The 19901-nt window shown below is 40.7% G+C and overlaps 1 pseudogene; it reads left to right on the top strand.

Annotated features, from left to right (window-relative positions):
• Positions 1-535: 535 nt before the first annotated feature.
• LOC121802683 lies at positions 536-19457 on the top strand (annotated as a pseudogene).
• The last annotated feature ends 444 nt before the right edge of the window (positions 19458-19901 follow it).

Raw genomic sequence — 19901 nt, 5'->3', positions numbered from 1 at the left:
AATGAATCATAACAAAAATAAAGATAAAGTTAGTGAATAATAAAATGTAGTAAAAAAAAAGAAAAGTAGAAAACACATGAAAGTTTTGTATCCCACATTAGAAAAAGATGAATGAATGATCTAAACATGTACTTATAAGAGAAAATATTTCAACATATTTTTTCCCACATCGAAAGTGAAACACAAAATATTCAAGGATGTCTCTATAAAAGAGAAACAACAAAGAATGGTTTCTTAGAATCATAGGCCCAACAAATAAATATGGGTTATTATGAAATTATTGTATTTATTTATTTGTGAAAATTGATTTTTATATATAAAAATTGATTTTATAAATAATGATTTTTTTAAAAAAAAATTATTGAACCGGCGGTTCGAACTGGTGAACCGTTGGTTTTGAACTGCCGATTACGGTTCTTGATATTTCTGAACCTGAACCGGCCCGCTTGAACCGCCGCCGTCGGTTTCGGTTCCGGTTCATGAACCGGCGGTCCGGTTCGGTTTGTGCATGCATAAGAAGAGGTTTATCAAGACAATGAGGATGGCGGTAAAGAGTTCTGAATTGTTGGAATCCGGTGGCGGAGAAGCTAGCGCTGTGGTGGTGGTTGGAGTAAAGGTGGACTCTCGGAGTAAAGAGTTGCTAGGAAGGGGACGCAGAGTGGCGATCGTGTCATTGCTCTGCACGTGCTCGATCCCAACGTCGGTGAGAATTTTATAATATCTGTTAAGGAAGAAGTTCCTTAACTCGTAGATTTTGCGTCATACGTCGCGGGAGCTTTTGCCCGTCGATCAATCCGGCGTCAAAATTAGGGTTTTGTGCGTTTTGCACGTTTGAAAGGAAAGAGAGTAAGAGAAAATAAAATAGAAGGATAATTGATATATCTTGAATGAATGGGAAGAATACAATGCCTCCTATATATAAGACTACCCTGACTTAGAGAACAAGAAAGTAAAGATCCTAATAATATATGAAAAGATATGGTAAATCAATAACTAACTAATTAATAAAGATATGGGGATATTATTGAAGATATGCTCGTATCAACTCCCCCACGGTTGAAATCCACCTTGTCCTCAAGGTGGAAACCACGACACAACGAAGAGAGTCGAAAACAACAACTTGGCAAGATATCTCCTCCTGGATCAAACGCACATCGAATAGTTGAAGATCTCCGTTCATTATTCCCATAAAAATACACCGAGGGAGGACTCTTGTTGAAAATTAGATGGCTCCATTTGTTAACGAATTCTTGAACAATTTTCTGGTTGCTTTTGGTCTCCTCATCCGGCTTAGACAAAATCATAATGTCCTTTCCAAGTAGTAGCTTGAGCCAATTCTTCAGGGGAGTCAAAACTCCATGATCAGGCAGAGCTTCATCTTCTTCCTATGCTTCCAAATTCCCATCAATATCAACCTTTTCAACTTCACAAAAACGAGAAGAAGAATGTAGAATCTTCTCTGAAGAATCATCAAATCCGTCCTCGACTAGATCACAGTCAAGAATCAAAATCTCTTTCTTATTACACTCCAAAACATCTCCAACTGAAGTCTTGGACAGAGCATAGGAAGAAGTTCTGGCGGCGGCGGCGGCTCGAGGGCGGTATCGGGAAGCAGCGTACTCGACTGCTGCGGCGGAGCCAATGAGTCGTAGGGGGCTAAACCCGACGGCCCCGGCGAAGCCTTGCTATTTCCTGATGGAGGAAGGTGCTGAACGAGGTCCCCAAACAGGGCTGCGCAGGTTCAGGCAGCTCGGGAGGAAGCATGTTGTCGATGCGTCGGTCGGCTGCAACAAGGCGAGACTCCATCCTGTAGCACGCTTCCAATAATTGTTGAAGCTGTGCGAGAGTCGGATGTGTAGTGGTGGTGTCTGGACAAGGTGGCTGTGGCGCGGGCTGATTCCATCCTGAGTTAAGCGGATGATCGTATGCCGAGACCTCATGGAAGGGGCGTTGTCCCATTGTCTCCCAGTAGGCAGGTGGATCCCAGCTAGTGGGTTGTCTGAGCTCGGTGTGGTGTGGCTGCTGAGGCGGTTGATAAGGCTAAGAGTATCCCTGCTGCGTGCACAACCTTGGCGGGTCCCAACAAGAGGGCGGTGGTGGCGAGTACAAATCTGTCTCGTAGGACGATGGTTGCTGATACGCAGTTTCCTGGCGCAACCATGGCGGGTCCCAGGAAGTGGGTTGACGGGCTTGGTAGGGATGATGTTGTGGGTGGAGTCTCCCATCCTATGGATGTGGATATGATGGTTGTTGATCTAATGCTCTGATCGGATGGAGCATGGGTTGAGACACGGGCTGCCATGGGTGGTAATCCGCCTGCCGGAGTTGATATCCGATGTAGCTGTACGACATGTAGACAGCGATTCGGAGGAAAAGATCACGATGAAAACACCAATTGTTAAGGCAGGTAGAGTACTCGACTGCTGTAACGACCCGCTAAGCTGATATTATTATAAACTATATTATTAGCTCGATTATCTAAATAAGTAACTTTTATGCGATTAAATCCAAACTACGATAGATTGCAGTTGTTGTTTGTTTCGACGTTAGGCAAGTAAATAGAACACGTAAATATTTTACACCTATAAGATTATAATAAATTTAAGTAAATAAACAAGATCCCAAAAATTTAAGTTTTAATGTTCGATACATCCAACCAGTGTCCAACGAAAATTTAATTTATTACATCCTACGTTCTAAGAAAAATCGGGTACTTCAACGCGGACAGCCACGAGCTTGAACCGATTATACCTGCACCAAATTAAATACAAATAATAATTATTTTAATAAACAAATAAAAAAAAAGGGTCCGACAGCATTTAATGCTGCATTAATTGCATGGCGGAAGGAGACCATATCCTCTGACGGAATATCTTGGAAGATAAGTTTCAAGATGTATATGTATGTATGTATATACAATCAATCAAACATCCAAATTTCTCTGCTCACATAACCCCACAAAAGAGGAGTCCGAGGAGGGAGATGGCACTCAATTGTGGGTTCAAATACTACAAACCAACACTTTACCTTCCACTTCAAAAGGTAAACAGCAAACATCTCCTTTTATTTATATATGTACAAGCATACATATATGTATTTGGAAATAGGATCTGCCCAGATTTAGAATTCACAACCCCAATACAGTAAGTTTAATATGAGTCACCCAAATCTCCCACATAGCAAGGCATATACTCAAAATTCACCAAATTTAGTAAATAGAAATAATATAGAATCCTACAGCCTTAACAACTAGAAAGAAGGAGAAAAGCTTATCTCCATGAATCTGCCGGGTTCCGGCAGCGAGCTCAGCACTCCGTCGCCGACGGTGACAGCCCACGCCCCAACAATTCGTCACTAATTTCATTCTTTAGAATCTGAAAATTTGAATTCACAATGTTTCAAACTCAAAAATATAATCTTTAGGAATAAATGAAAAGAGAAGAAATGAACGAACAAATTTCCAACCAACCTACCTGACGGGAATCGACGACGGTGGCTGGGGCTGCGCGAGGTGACAGCGGCCTCCGCGGCGGCGACTGACCTGGACGAGAGGGAGATCTGGAAATGATGGCGGCGCGACGGTGAAGAGAGAAGAGAAGAGAGAGAGGGATAGGAGAGGGACACCGCCCGGAGCGCGGCGCCGGCAGGGCGGCGGATCGGCGGCGATGAGAGAGGGAGGGGAGAGAGGCGGTGCATTTTGTTGAATGAGGGAGGAAGAAGAAAGACTTAGGTTTTAACTTAGGATTTCTTAATTTGGGCTAGTTTTAACTTGGGCTAATGAATTAAATGTTTTGGGGCTGCAATACCTAGTAAGTGTGAGGCCCATTTTCGAATTTATTTAATTTCTGGGCTTAATAAATTAATTGGATGATATATTTAAGATGGGCTCCAATTAAATTGTTTTGGGGCTTTAGAAAATTAATTTGAAAGATAAGGTGGAGAATTTGGGTTTTATAAATAAATCATTGGGTTTATAATTGAATTAATTGTGGGAAATCGTTTAATTAATGTTAGAATATTTCCAAGGCCGAAATAAATATAAATTCTCGGTGGGAAATTATTACGATAAGTTAATCATGGGATTAAATAAATTTTTAGGAGTAATTTATTTAATTTCAAAATAATTTTGAAGTATGAATAATTTATCCCAAGCCCGGAAAACATATAAATTTTCTTAACAAAGGGGAAATAGTTGCGATAATTCAATTATGCGCTTAAATAAATTTTGGGATTTTTGTTTGAGATTATGATGGAAAATACGAGGAGCTAACGGAGGAATTATGGGCGTAAGCGGCCGACCGGCATCGCCCCGCGACGCCTCGGGCGGCCACTAAGGAAATGGAAAGAAAGAGGGAGACGACGTTCTCAAGTCACAGAAATAATTAAGTTTAATAAAGAAGTGCTATTAATTAAATTTCCCAATTTAATTAATATGCAAGTTTCTAAAATTTTCTAACGGTGAACAAATGATAAAAGAAATAAAGTAGGGGCATGCATTCCTAGGAGTATGTGAATTTTCTCGAGTCTTATTAGTACGTTATTTGTTTTCAAAAGGCTATCTCCGTGAGTTAAGGGTGGAGTCAGGAAAATTCAAGTTAAGGAGTTTTAAGCAGTCGAGGTGAGCTTTCCTATACTAAAAATACAAATCGTATTTTATGAAAACACGAACACATGTTCGTGATTCTTAAAGATGTTGTCTTGCCATAAATGTTTTTGTATGATGCATATCTGTTTGGCTAAGGCCAAAGGAATTATGAATGATGATATAAGTCGAATTCGGGTCCCAGTGAGGGTGGTGTCCCCGCTCGGACTAGTGTACACAAGCTACCTTTGACCTGTTGGGCAGAGCAGGTGACCGAGGAAGGTGGCCACCTTCCCGGCACATGAATGTAAGGTGACCGTGGGAGAACACCATCTCAACGGCACAATGTGATCAGATATGGCTAAGTACAGGAAAAAGGGACTGCAGTCCAATGTGAATATTTTTAGTAAGCTCGGGTCTTTTCAATAAAACCCTGAGTGTTACTGTGATGATGGCTTGACAATATTTTCAAATGTATATGTGTAATTTTTGGCAATGTGTTCATTTGCTTCCGTTGTGCATCCTAAAAGACTCAGGTCTATTTTGTTCAAAACTCTGAAATTTTGACATTTTTACAAAAATTACTCGAGATTTCATGATCGAGTATCTTTTCTTCTATGTATCAGCACTTGATTAGCCATATCTCGCAACCAATGCTTGATTTTATTTTCCCCTTATTTCTTTCCCCGCTTCTTTAATCCTCCCCCTAGTCGCGATCAACCGTGTTTTCTATCCTTAGAAAATGCGGTCGTGACAGAGTGGTATCAGAGCATTCTTTCTCGCTCTGAACCCGAGAGTCTTCTTTGAAAATCTTTGGTCTAGCCTTGTTCCACTAGACTGTCTAATCGATGAAAATGCTCTTAGCACTCCCACCAATCGCGCTCAACGAGGAAAAATGTAACTTGTTATTTTTTTTCAAAAGAAAGTCAAGATGTTTGAAAGTTTGAAATGGAGAAATAACTCATGCAGTTAATTTGAGTGAAAAGATGAAAATACGAGTTTAAAGAAAGAGTTGATGTTTTTTTTTATTTGGTAGCGCACTTAAAGAAAGAGTTAGTATGTCTTTTCTTGGCTAAAGACTGCGAATGTATGAATAAAAGAAATAATTTTCTTGAACGGAAAAAGGTACTGAAATATGAAAGTATAAAGTATATGAGATTGGTACCAATTATTGAAATGATACCTCTTTTTGAGTAGTCATTGAATCATGTTGCTAGAATGGGGAAATCGAAATTTCCAAGAACTTAGAATATTTAGTTCTGCGTTCCTTCTAGAACATAATATGAACTCAAACTTAGAAGTACAGTATGAACATTTCTCGCTTTCCCGAGCGATGAAAAGAAAAGGACTCGATAAGAAAGAACCTAGCTCTACAATATAAGTAAACAGAAACGACGTGTTACGAGGATGAGTGTTCTGACGACCCGAGAGTACCAAGGAGTCATAATCTCCACATGTGGTCTTCTGACGTGATCGTAAGGTGAAGGTAGCTTGTGATCAAAGTTTCCCCTAACTCATTTACCATCCTCTATAAATAGTTAAACAACGGAGTATCACCATCGTAGTTAACCAGGAAGATTTATCAGCAACGCTCACTTGGATTACCATGAATTTCATTTTCTCGCATCCCCCTTGATCAAAATACTTTTGTTTAATTAAGATCTTAATTGACTTCCTTTGCAAGGTAATGTGCTATTATTTTCCCTCTTCTATGTCAAGGTTGTGAATCACTTTCAGTTTTGAGCTTGCTCCCTCATGTTTTCTGATAACCTCCAGTGACTACGGTCCTTCTTTACTCGTTCTGTATAAAAACAATACTTTGACTCTCTGAATTCTTGCCACCAAACTCCTATACTAGGAGTTGCTTTATTTATAGCCTTCAGAACGAACATGTTTCCCTAAACTATTGTCTCTTCAATGATAATATATTCTTCAAAGATCATTAGTAGACCTTTAGTGTTTTCAAATGTGCTTGCTGACACTCATTAATTTATAAAGAATAGTCACCTCTTCTTAATCGTACTATAATTATTCCATCATGCTTTGAGCTCTTTAGCAACTCCAAGTCTAAAGTAATTTGCTCTCTTTCCGAACTAGTTTGCTCTGGTTGTCTTCTCTACTAGTTAGTTTCCGTGATTTGGTTGTAAACTTTGTGAATTCATTAACGTGATATAGTATCACGATGTGGTTGACCAAAAGGGTAGTTCCTTGTTATTCTTCTTTCTCAAATCCACTTGAGACCAATCATTTTCAGTCTTACTATATTAGAGCAGCCATCTGGTGAGACCTTAAACCTTTTAATTTGACCCTTTGTGTTTTCAGACATACCTATTGACAAGCTCTTTGTTTCACATGAGTACTCTCATCTTCTGAATTCAAACATGACTGTTGTCTTTTGATCTGAGCTTTTCTGCAAGCTCCATGTTAAAGCTGGCACATTGCTTCTCCCTTGGCTAGTTTCCTCTTGTTGCCCTCTTTATTAGTTAATTTCCCTGAATTTCTTATAAGCTCTAAAAATTTCGTTGATATGATCTTCTATCACAGTGTTGAGCAAATTGCAATTGTTTGTTTTTCCTATTCTTTTCAAATCCATTTGTAACCAACCATCTCAGGTCTTCCTGTTATCATCTGGGGATACATGAAACTTTTCTACCTCACTGTTCATTTTGATTATATTATTGGTAACCTATTATTGACATCTACATTCTATTCATCATACCCCACTTTTGCAATTTATTCCATCTGACAAGCTCTTCCCACAATAAAATTCTCAAGTTCTATGGGTATAGCTCAAGCCCTTTGAAGTTGTATCTTTTCTTTTCTGTGAGTGAGCGTAATGAGCCCAATTGAACCTAGTCTTTGCACTTCATGAAAATTTTGTTGCAAGCTATAGGTGAGGGTTTGTGATGAACTAAATTACTCACGTAATCGAACTAATTAAGTCGTTTTATTTTAATGGCTACCTTGGAGCCTACACAAAGCAAGAACGATTCGAATATTTCTCTTGGAATCCCAAATTCAATTCCTATCGAAGTTAAAACGGTTAGATCAACTCTATATTTCCTCGCGTGAGACCCTCATGGGAGGCAAGACATTGACCACTTCAGAAAATGCAAAAAAAAAATAATAAATAAATAAATAAATCCTACGCCAACGAACGTCGAACCGAATTGAAATTTAACATCGGAGAGGTTTTTTTTAAAGTATCCCCTTCCAAAGGAATAACCAGATTTGGACTCAAGGGAAAGCTGAAACCACGATTTATTGGACCCTATGAAATTCTGGAAGAAGTGGGCCCAGTAGCATATCGCATGGCATTACCTTCCCAACTTTGGGAACATACACAACGTATTCCATGTCTCCCAACTTCGAAGGTACGTGTTCGACCCAAAACATGTGATTCGCCACGAAGAAATCGATCTAGAACCTGACCTGAGTTACGAAGAAAAGCCAGTAGAAATACTAGATCGAAAGGTGCAGCAGCTTCGGAACAAGTCGATTGCTACAGTGAAGGTTTTGTGGAAAAACCACGGACAGGAAGAAGCAACATGGGAGCTAGAAGAGAAAATGAAGGATAAATATCCCGAGCTTTTTGTCTAAATACATCCTAAATTTCGGGGCGAAATTTCTTTTAAGAGGGGTAGAATGTAACGACCCGCTAAGCTGATATTATTATAAACTATATTATTAGCTCGATTATCTAAATAAGTAACTTTTATGCGATTAAATCCGAACTACGATAGATTGCAGTTGTTGTTTGTTTCGACGTTAGGCAAGTAAATAGAACACGTAAATATTTTACACCTATAAGATTATAATAAATTTAAGTAAATAAACAAGATCCCAAAAATTTAAGTTTTAATGTTCGATACATCCAACCAGTGTCCAACGAAAATTTAATTTATTACATCCTACGTTCTAAGAAAAATCGGGTACTTCAACGCGGACAGCCACGAGCTTGAACCGATTATACCTGCACAAAATTAAATACAAATAATAATTATTTTAATAAACAAATAAAAAAAAAGGGGCCGACTGCATTTAATGCTGCATTAATTGCATGGCGGAAGGAGACCATATCCTCTGACGGAATATCTTGGAAGATAAGTTTCAAGATGTATATGTATGTATGTATATACAATCAATCAAACATCCAAATTTCTCTGCTCACATAACCCCACAAAAGAGGAGTCCGAGGAGGGAGATGGCACTCAATTGTGGGTTCAAATACTACAAACCAACACTTTACCTTCCACCTCAAAAGGTAAACAGCAAACATCTCCTTTTATTTATATATGTACAAGCATACATATATGTATTTGGAAATAGGATCTGCCCAGATTTAGAATTCACAACCCCAATACAGTAAGTTTAATATGAGTCACCCAAATCTCCCACATAGCAAGGCATATACTCAAAATTCACCAAATTTAGTAAATAGAAATAATATAGAATCCTACAGCCTTACCAACTAGAAAGAAGGAGAAAAGCTTATCTCCATGAATCTGCCGGGTTCCGGCAGCGAGCTCAGCACTCCGTCGCCGACGGTGACAGCCCACGCCCCAACAATTCGTCACTAATTTCATTCTTTAGAATCTGAAAATTTGAATTCACAAGGTTTCAAACTCAAAAATATAATCTTTAGGAATAAATGAAAAGAGAAGAAATGAACGAACAAATTTCCAACCAACCTACCTAACGGGAATCGACGACGGTGGCTGGGGCTGCGCGAGGTGACAGCTGCCTCCGCGGCGGCGACTGACCTGGACGAGAGGGAGATCTGGAAATGATGGCGGCGCGACGGTGAAGAGAGAAGAGAAGAGAGAGAGGGATAGGAGAGGGAGAGAGACGAGAGGGAGGAGAGAGACGCCGCCCGGAGCGGCGGCGCCGGCAGGGCGGCGGATCGGCGGCGACGAGAGAGGGAGGGGAGAGAGGCGGTGCATTTTGTTGAATGAGGGAGGAAGAAGAAAGACTTAGGTTTTAACTTAGGATTTCTTAATTTGGGCTAGTTTTAACTTGGGCTAATGAATTAAATGTTTTGGAGCTGCAATACCTAGTAAGTGTGAGGCCCATTTTCGAATTTATTTAATTTCTGGGCTTAATAAATTAATTGGATGATCTATTTAAGTTGGGCTCCAATTAAATTGTTTTGGGGCTTTAGAAAATTAATTTGAAAGATAAGGTGGAGAATTTGGGTTTTATAAATAAATCATTGGGTTTATAATTGAATTAATTGTGGGAAATCGTTTAATTAATGTTAGAATATTTCCAAGGCCGAAATAAATATAAATTCTCGGTGGGAAATTATTACGATAAGTTAATCATGGGATTAAATAAATTTTTATGAGTAATTTATTTAATTTCAAAATAATTTTGAAGTATGAATAATTTATCCCAAGCCCGGAAAACATATAAATTTTCTTAACAAAGGGGAAATAGTTGCGATAATTCAATTATGCGCTTAAATAAATTTTGGGATTTTTGTTTGAGATTATGATGGAAAATAAGGCGTAAGCGGCCGACCGGCATCGCCCCGCGACGCCTCGGGCGGCCAGTAAGGAAATGGAAAGAAAGAGGGAGACGACGTTCTCAAGTCACAGAAATAATTAAGTTTAATAAAGAAGTGCTATTAATTAAATTTCCCAATTTAATTAATATGCAAGTTTCTAAAATTTTCTAACGGTGAACAAATGATAAAAGAAATAAAGTAGGGGCATGCATTCCTAGGAGTATGTGAATTTTCTCGAGTCTTATTAGTACGTTATTTGTTTTCAAAAGGCTATCTCCGTGAGTTAAGGGTGGAGTCAGGAAAATTCAAGTTAAGGAGTTTTAAGCAGTCGAGGTGAGCTTTCCTATACTAAAAATACAAATCGTATTTTATGAAAACACGAACACATGTTCGTGATTCTTAAAGATGTTGTCTTGCCATAAATGTTTTTGTATGATGCATATCTGTTTGGCTAAGGCCAAAGGAATTATGAATGATGATATAAGTCGAATTTGGGTCCCAGTGAGGGTGGTGTCCCCGCTCGGACTAGTGTACACAAGCTACCTCTGACATGTTGGGCAGAGCAGGTGACCGAGGAAGGTGGCCACCTTCCCGGCACATGAATGTAAGGTGACCGTGGGAGAACACCATCTCCACGGCACAATGTGATCAGATATGGCTAAGTACAGGAAAAAGGGACTGCAGTCCAATGTGAATATTTTTAGTAAGCTCGGGTCTTTTCAATAAAACCCTGAGTGTTACTGTGATGATGGCTTGACAATATTTTCAAATGTATATTTGTAATTTTCGGCAATGTGTTCACTGAGTACTTTTGTACTCAGCCCTGCATATATTTCTAAATGTGCAGGTTGAGCAGCGAAGTGATGGGGGAAGTGCTATTGAGACAAGACATTTAATTCAGTCATATTTTGACTCTCGGAGGTTCATGTCTTCATACATGGAACCGCGTTCATTTGCTTCCGTTGTGCATCCTAAAAGACTCAGGTCTATTTTGTTCAAAACTCTGAAATTTTGACATTTTTACAAACAATTACTCGAGATTTCATGACCGAGTATCTTTTCTTCTATGTATCAGCACTTGATTAGCCATATCTCGCAACCAATGCTTGATTTTATTTTCCCCTTATTTCTTTCCCCGCTTCTTTAATCCTCCCCCTAGTCGCGATCAACCGTGTTTTCTATCCATAGAAAATGCGGTCGTGACAACTGCTGCGGCGCGGGCTGATTCCATCCTGAGTTAAGCGGATGATCGTATGCCGAGACCTCGTGGAAGGGGCATTGTCCCATTGTCTCCCAGTAGGCAGGTGGATCCCAGCTAGTGGGTTGTCTGAGCGCGGTGTGGTGTGGCTGCTGAGGCGGTTGATAAGGCTGAGAGTATCCCTGCTGCGTGCACAACCTTGGCGGGTCCCAACAAGAGGGCGGTGGTGGCGAGTACAAATCTGTCTCGTAGGACGATGGTTACTGATACGCAGTTTCCTGGCGCAGCCATGGCGGGTCCCAGAAAGTGGGTTGACGGGCTTGGTAGGGATGGTGTTGTGGGTGGAGTCTCCCATCCTGTGGATATGGATATGATGGTTGTTAATCTAACGCTCTGATCGGATGGAGCATGGGTTGAGATATGGGCTGCCATGGGTGGTAATCCGCCTGCCGGAGTTGATATCCGGTGTAGCTGTACGACATGTAGACAGCGATTCGGAGGAAGAGATCACGATGAAAGCACCAATTGTTAAGGAAGAAGTTCCTTAACTCGTAGATTTTGCGTTGAACGTCGCGGGAGCTTTTGCCCGTCATCAATCCGGCGTCAAAATTAGGGTTTTGTGCGTTTTGCACGTTTGAAAGGAAAGAGAATAAGAGAAAATAAAATAGAAGGATAATTGATATTTCTTGAATGAATGGGAAGAATACAATGCTTCCTATATAAGACTACCGTGACTTAGAGAACAAGATAGTAAAGATCCTAATAATATATGAAAAGATATGGTAAATCAATAACTAATTAATAAAGATACGTGTATATTATTGAAGATATGCTCGTATCAATATCACTATCCAACGTGTTTGTAGCACCTATATTTCAATTTTAGTGTTGTATTTCTGAAATCTCAACACAGGAATTTTTTTGTGTTAGTTTAACTTTGTGAAATACTATGTTTGATTCGAGTTTTCTTTTCCTTTGCTGGAATTGCCAAGTATAATTAGTTTAATCGTCGCAATTTGAGGCTCTCGAAATTGCATTGCATTTTCGAGCTTGATATTCTAATTTGTTGCGATTTGATTTTGGGCGGAGAAGATGAATCGGATTTTCTTTCGCTGGTGAAAGCTTTTGATTCCATGCTGGTTTCTTATGAAGGTTTCTGCAACCTAAAACAGGTGTTTATGCTGTTTCTACACGTCTATATTTTCAATCCACTGTATTGATGGTATTAGCAAATTTGGGAAGGTGGATTTAAAGCTCAAGGTCTGTAAAGGATCTCCAGTTCATAAAATCATTCTCCAGGAAGCAAAATCATGTGGAGCAACGAGTTTAATTGTCGGTACTTCAGGAGTTGATCACAAAATTAGATCAAGGCCCTCAGTTGCCAAGTATTGCTCCAGGAATCTTCAAAACAATGTAGTATCAGTTATGCGTATCAACAATGGCAAGATTGTTTTCGGTAGAGAATTGAATGCTTCATGCGTCCCGTTGATGTCAAGCGACCTCGATCAAGGAGGAAGAAATTGTCCAAAAGCCCTCTGAGTCTGCCACCCCAGAGACTCTCAACATCATTGATGGAGTACGAACTAAACAAGCCCAACAGCAGTAAAGCCCAAGAAAGAGTATCAGTTCGGCACAACCAAAGAGTATCAGTCCGGCATGACTAAAGAGTTTAGTTCGGCACAACCAAAGAGTTCGGCCCCAGCCTACAGCTCGGTGAAAGCCAACTCATCAAGCTCTGCTCTCAGGTCGGCATCAAGCTCTACTCTCAGATCGGCAAAAGCTGCTCGGCAATAGTTCAGCAGTTCGGTCTCAGTATTCGACCGAACTGGGAGATAGTCAACTCATGTCAGAACCTCCACGATCTCCACTACACCCACGATCTATTCAGTGGTGTCAAGCAGTCATTAACTCATGCAGGATAGTGGGCCCATGCAGGATCGCATGACCTCCACGACATCCACAACCATCATTAGTGATGACGCAAGCCACGATCTTAGTTCAGTATAAATAGAACTTAGATCAAATAGATTAGGGGGACTCTCTCTCTCGCTCTCTAGAGATAAAACACAAAATAGCAAGTTTGTAATTGTAAGCTGTAGAAAACAGATCAAGCAATACAATCTTGCCCTCCCTTTTTCCCGTGGACGTAGATTTACTCCAGTAAATCGAACCACGTAAATTCTTTGTGTCATAATCTTCTTTCTCTACCAGCATTTACAAACATCAGAAATTCGCGGATTCATCACTGGCGCCGTCTGTGGGAAACTCAGAACCAAATTTGTGATAAAGCGAGTTTTTGATCCTCCTCCACCAAAAAAATGCATTCCAGATCACGTAACACCCATAATTCTGTCCGTGACAACCGTGAGGAAGTAAGTCTAGCTCGCAGGTCTGAAAAACGGCCTCGGGAGACATCTACTTCCAGTTCTCACGAAGGAGCAAGCCACTCCAGGAGTCATCGCACAGAATCTTCCCAGCAGCCCGATTTAAATGAGGTTGTCAAACTGTTTTTGGCCGAGAAGCAGGAGGAGTTCTTAGCCTTCCTGCAAAAAAGCCAGCAGCCGGAGAAGAAAACGGGGGATTCTCCCTCCTCCTTCAGACATGAAAGTCACTACCGCAGTAGTGACGTGTCCTCCAGGAGAGAGAATCCTCACCCCCGACATGTTCTTCCTCGCCGAACTCCTTTTGAAAGAATTCAAAGGGCACCGGTACAAGCAGATTGGGACCACGTCTCAATCCTGAGACGCCACCCGCTCAGTTCATACCATTGAACAAGTCGAGAGCGGAAATTTTCGAACTACATTCCGAAATGTTCGAAAAACCAAAACGGATGACGAAATCGGCCACACGCCGAAGTCTTGATGCATATTGCTCTTTCCATCAAACCCACGGTCACGATACCGAGGAGTGCCGAAATTTGGCTGCAGATATTGATGTTCTTGTGAAAACAGGAACGCTAAAAAAATACCAAAGCAAGCAGCCGAAAAACAAAAAACAAAAAGCAGAGGGGTACGAGCTGCTTTCCTCAGAATCCGAAAAGGCAACAGGATCCCGAAGACGATGACGAGCAACAATATGATGGAGTAATCCTGACCATTGATGCTTTCCCTGCCGGGAAGACTAAATCGTCCCTGAAGCCGTAATTCCGGTTGAGATCGGCATACCCAGTTTCCGAACTCTAAACTTCTTCTCAGCAGAACTGAAGGAGGACGGACTGAGAGCCGAGCTAGATCTTGCCGAAGAAGAGAACTGGCCTGCATAAAAGCAGCCAAGTACAAGGAGCAAGTAGCCCGGTATTACAACCAAAGGGTGAAGAAGCTGCAACTTCAAGTGGGAGATCTCATCTTGAGAAACAACGAAGTCAGCCGAGCAGAAAAGCTGGGCAAACTCTAACCCACCATCAAAAATTTCCATATCGGGTGTCAGAAGTCCTCGGCAAAGGGTCTTATAAATTGACTCTCAAGTCAGGAGAATAAACGCCCCGAGCATGGCATATTTCCAACCTCAAAAAGTTCCCTTTGTAAGAGACAGTTCAGTCAGTCTTATGTGTTTTCTTTGTTTTTTACTTGTTCTTGTCTCTACGTGCGTTGTGTCTGTCTCTGTGCGTGTCGTCTCTTACAAATGTTACTGAGGTATCTTGTTCTTCGAAGGCTGATCCCCTTCTTAGAACATATGCAAGCTAACGATTGTGAGTCAAAGCTTCTACAGAAGATACAAGACCACAATTCAGCTTAAACAAGCAGTTCGTCTGAAACGAGCTGCAACAAGCCAACGATTGTGAGTCAAAGCTTCTACAGAAGATACAAGACCACAATTCAGCTTAAACAAGCAGTTCGTCTGAAACGAGCTGCAACAAGCCAACGATTGTGCGTCAAAGCTTCTACAGAAGATACAAGACCACAATTCAGCTTAAACAAGCAGTTCGTCTGAAACGAGCTGCGATAAGCCAACGATTGTGCGTCAAAGCTTCTACAGAAGATACAAGACCACAATTCAGCTTAAACAAGCAGTTCGTCTGAAACGAGCTGCAACAAGCCAACGATTGTGCGTCAAAGCTTCTACAGAAGATACAAGACCACAATTCAGCTTAAACAAGCAGTTCGTCTGAAACGAGCTGCGATAAGCCAACGATTGTGAGTCAAAGCTTCTACAGAAGATACAAGACCACAATTCAGCTTAAACAAGCAGTTCGTCTGAAACGAGCTGCGATAAGCCAACGATTGCGAAGTCCAAGCTTCTACAGAAGATACAAGACCACAATTCGGCTTAAGAATCAAGCACTTCGTCTGAAACGAACTGCAACAAAAGTCTGATTCTCGCGATAAAACTTGCCTGAATTACGACTAGGGAAAGTCCAATCCACGCGATAAAACTCGCCGAATTAGGACGACCAAGTTCGGTCAAAGCAGTTTACCTCATAAGACCGAGGACGACCATGTCTAGTCAAAGAGGTTTACTGCATAAGACCACTTCGGTTAACTGGGAAAGTCCAATCCACGCGATAAAACTCGCCGAATTAGGACAAGGGAAAGTTCGATCCCGGCGACAAAAATCGCCAAATTAGAACACAAGACGAGTCCGGTCAAAAGATGTTTATTTCATCAGACCAAAGACAAGTCCGGTCAAAAGATGTTTATTTCATCAGACCGCCAAGCCAAGTCCGGACAAAGATGTTTATTTCATCAGACCAACAAACCAAGTCCGGTCAAAGATGTTTATTTCATCAGACCGACAAGCCAAGTCCGGACAAAGATGTTTATTTCATCAGACCGACAAGCCAAGTCCGGACAAAGATGTTTATTTCATCAGACCAAAGACGAGTCCGGTCAAAAGATGTTTATTTCATCAGACCAAAGACGAGTCCGGTCAAAAGATGTTTATTTCATCAGACCAAAGACGAGTCCGGTCAAAGATGCTTATTTCATCAGACCAAAGACGAGTCCGGTCAAAGATGTTTATTTCATCAGACAAAACGAGTCCGGTCAAAGATGTTCATTTCATCAGACCAAAGACAACTCATGTCAGAAGTTTACTTCATAAGACCAAGGACCAAGTCCGGTCAAAGAAGTTTACTTCATAAGACCGAGGACAGACCTCAACTTACCCCGTACCTTTATCCAGAACGCCGAAGTGACTCGCTTCGCCGAAGTGATTCACTTCGCTTTTTCGGGGGGGGTAGTGATGGAGTACGAACTAAACAAGCCCAACAGCAGTAAAGCCCAAGAAAGAGTATCAGTTCGGCACAACCAAAGAGTATCAGTCCGGCATGACTAAAGAGTTCAGTTCGGCACAACCAAAGAGTTCGGCCCCAGCCTACAGCTCGGTGAAAGCCAACTCATCAAGCTCTGCTCTCAGGTCGGCATCAAGCTCTACTCTCAGATCGGCAAAAGCTGCTCGGCAATAGTTCAGCAGTTCGGTCTCAGTATTCGACCGAACTGGGAGATAGTCAACTCATGTCAGAACCTCCACGATCTCCACTACACCCACGATCTATTCAGTGGTGTCAAGCAGTCATTAACTCATGCAGGATAGTGGGCCCATGCAGGATCGCATGACCTCCACGACATCCACAACCATCATTAGTGATGACGCAAGCCACGATCTTAGTTCAGTATAAATAGAACTTAGATCAAATAGATTTGGGGGACTCTCTCTCTCGCTCTCTAGAGATAAAACACAAAATAGCAAGTTTGTAATTGTAAGCTGTAGAAAACAGATCAAGCAATACAATCTTGCCCTCCCTTTTTCCCGTGGACGTAGATTTACTCCAGTAAATCGAACCACGTAAATTCTTTGTGTCATAATCTTCTTTCTCTACCAGCATTTACAAACATCAGAAATTCGCGGACTCATCAATCATCTAGCAATGAAACTCAGAATGTTTCAATGGCTATGTTATCCGTAAAAACTCGAGAAAGGCCTGAATCTAAATCAGGATGGGCAGTATTGCGCTAGTTTTTTTTGTCATGGACTGATACTACCTGAATCTTCATCTGGTAAGAAGTCATCTGTGTTGCGACGGATATTGAGTTTACCGAGTCGACTATCAGATGCAGCTATTTATCCGGATCAGAAACCGACTAGTACATCTGAATGCCTAACAAATTTGGACCCAGCAAGGGGAGATATTGTACCGTACTCAGTTGATAATAATTCTAATCTGTTTTCATCTAAGATCTTCTCAGAAGGACTCAATGCTCTTACAGAGAAGTACTCAGCTACATGCCAGCTGTTTATCTACCAGGAGCTCTTGTTAGCTACGAATAACTTCATACCTGGTTCGTTATGTTTCATTGGTTTGCAAATTTCTGATTCACTCTTTCTTCTCATGTGTCATTATTGATGTATGCTATCTTTTCAGAAAATTTGATTGGAAAGGGTGGGAGTTGTCGTGTTTATCGAGGCTGTCTACCAGGAGGCCAGGAATTGGCTGTCAAGATACTAAAACCATCAGAAGATATACTGAAGCAATTTGTTTCAGAAATTGAAATAATTTCGTCTTCCCATCACAAGAACATAATTTCCTTAGTTGGCTTCTGTTTTGAAGAGAACAAATTACTACTGGTTTATAATATTCTTTCTAGAGGGAGCCTGGCAGATAATCTCCATGGTACGTGTATTTGTTTATTTCTGTATATCGTGTGCATCCTCTAGCTTCATTTGATCAACTTGTAATTGTGTATCTCTTAATTACTGCTCTTAGAATTAGGTGCTGAGAAGTCCAAAAACTTCTTTGGTTGGGACATGAGGTACAAGGTTGCCGTGGGAGTTGCAGAGGCGCTGGACTACCTACATAGTTCAGTTATTCACAGAGATGTGAAGTCTTCAAATATTCTTCTTTCAGATGACTTTGAACCAAAGGTATTATAGAATTCAACTAGCACTAATTTCAGATGGCTTGATCTGATTTCTGGTGTACTACTAATTCTGACTACGGTTTCCCTTGCAGCTGTCGGATTTTGGCCTTGCAACTCGGGCTTCAAGTTTACATCATATGTGTACCTCAGATGTTTCTGGCACATTTGGGTTAGATTTTATAGCTTTTTCTCAACATAGTTTGGCAACAGAGGATGGAGTTTAGTAATATGTTTATCTTGCAGCTACTTGGCTCCGGAATATTTTATGAATGGGAAGCTAAACGAGAAACTTGATGTATATGCTTTTGGGGTTGTACTTCTGGAGCTATTAACGGGAAGAAAGCCGATTAATGATGGATCTCCAAAGGGCAAACAAAGCTTGGTGATGTGGGTAAGTATTCTTTTCCGAAGTCTGGATGTGATCGACTTTTCTCTTAGTCGAAATGATTTTGGAATGTTTTCCGATATCACCCATTCCTTTATAGATTGGCATCTCCAGAATGATTCCTTAGTTTCTAGTTAATCGAGAAAGGACAAGCACGACTGATGTGGCTGTACTTAAACTGTTTCAATTCAGGCAAAAGACATTCTGAAGGATGGGAAAATTTCAGAACTCCAAGACCCAGAGTTGGTTGATGCTTATGACCAAGAACAATTTGATATTATGGTCTCAGCTGCAACCTTGTGCACCAGACACGCGCCACAATCTCGTCCTGAAATTAGCCTCGTAAGTAGTAGCAACTGGAGTTTTTTTCTGCTAAAAGTGGTTAAATCCGGTTATGATTCTTAACACTGTCCGCGCGGCTCAAAACAGGTCCTCAAACTTCTTCAAGGTGATCCAGCAGTGGTCGAGTGGGCTAGGCAGGAAACCGAGACTTGTGAGGACTTAAATATGATCTATAACGAACAATCCGCTACAGAGATCCAGTCCTTCATAAACCTCGCTTTGCATGATTCAGAAGATGATTCCACCTCCTCTAGCAGCACCGAGCTGAACATCTCCGTGGAGGATTATTTGGGGAGTCGTTGGAGCCGTTCATCAAGCTTCAGTTGAAATGTAGAGCAAAACAGGTTAATTCGACCATGTACATAGATACAGAGGCTTCATTGGACGAGATGATCCCAATGGGTTTCGACCCAATAAACAAAAATTTTAAAAGGCCGCATTATGGTGGAATGAACCCGAGACCTTTGGCCTCAAGCACTAATCACTCATATACAGTGTTTAGCGTAGCCAAATTTTCAGGTCTCTTTCTTCGTACAGCAAAGTTGGTCGACGGCGTGAAGGATTGCCAAACTATTGCAGTTAAATGGTATAAATCTCAGACACAGGTACTACTGACTGAGTAGATGTTAGTTGTTTATTGTGTTTAGGCAAGAACTTGTATACATTTTAAATATACAGTTAGGCTTTGTGAATCTTTAGTTAGAATATTGTATTGATCATTACTAGATACTCCTACTAATTAGGTCATCCACAACGCTGTCACTATATCGTCCCTTAAAATACTATTTGTGGGTCCCACTGTACTTTTTTACTTCATCCCTTAACTAAGGGACGAAACCTGCAACGCTCCGTCCCTTAACCGTCTCTTAAACGTCCCTTAAATTACTATTCATTCAATTTCATTTTTTTATTTTTTTTTCCAACAAATTCAATTAATAAAAAACACACTTCATTAAAAATAAAATACCATTACAACATAAAATTCGTAAAAAAAAACATAAATAAAAATCCTAAAAAAATTAAAACTA

This window comes from Salvia splendens, chromosome 5 (genome assembly GCF_004379255.2).
Source record: "Salvia splendens isolate huo1 chromosome 5, SspV2, whole genome shotgun sequence".
Classification (NCBI taxonomy): domain Eukaryota; kingdom Viridiplantae; phylum Streptophyta; class Magnoliopsida; order Lamiales; family Lamiaceae; genus Salvia; species Salvia splendens.
Note: the sequence above shows the minus strand (reverse complement) of the source record. Positions and strands in the feature narration are given on the sequence as shown.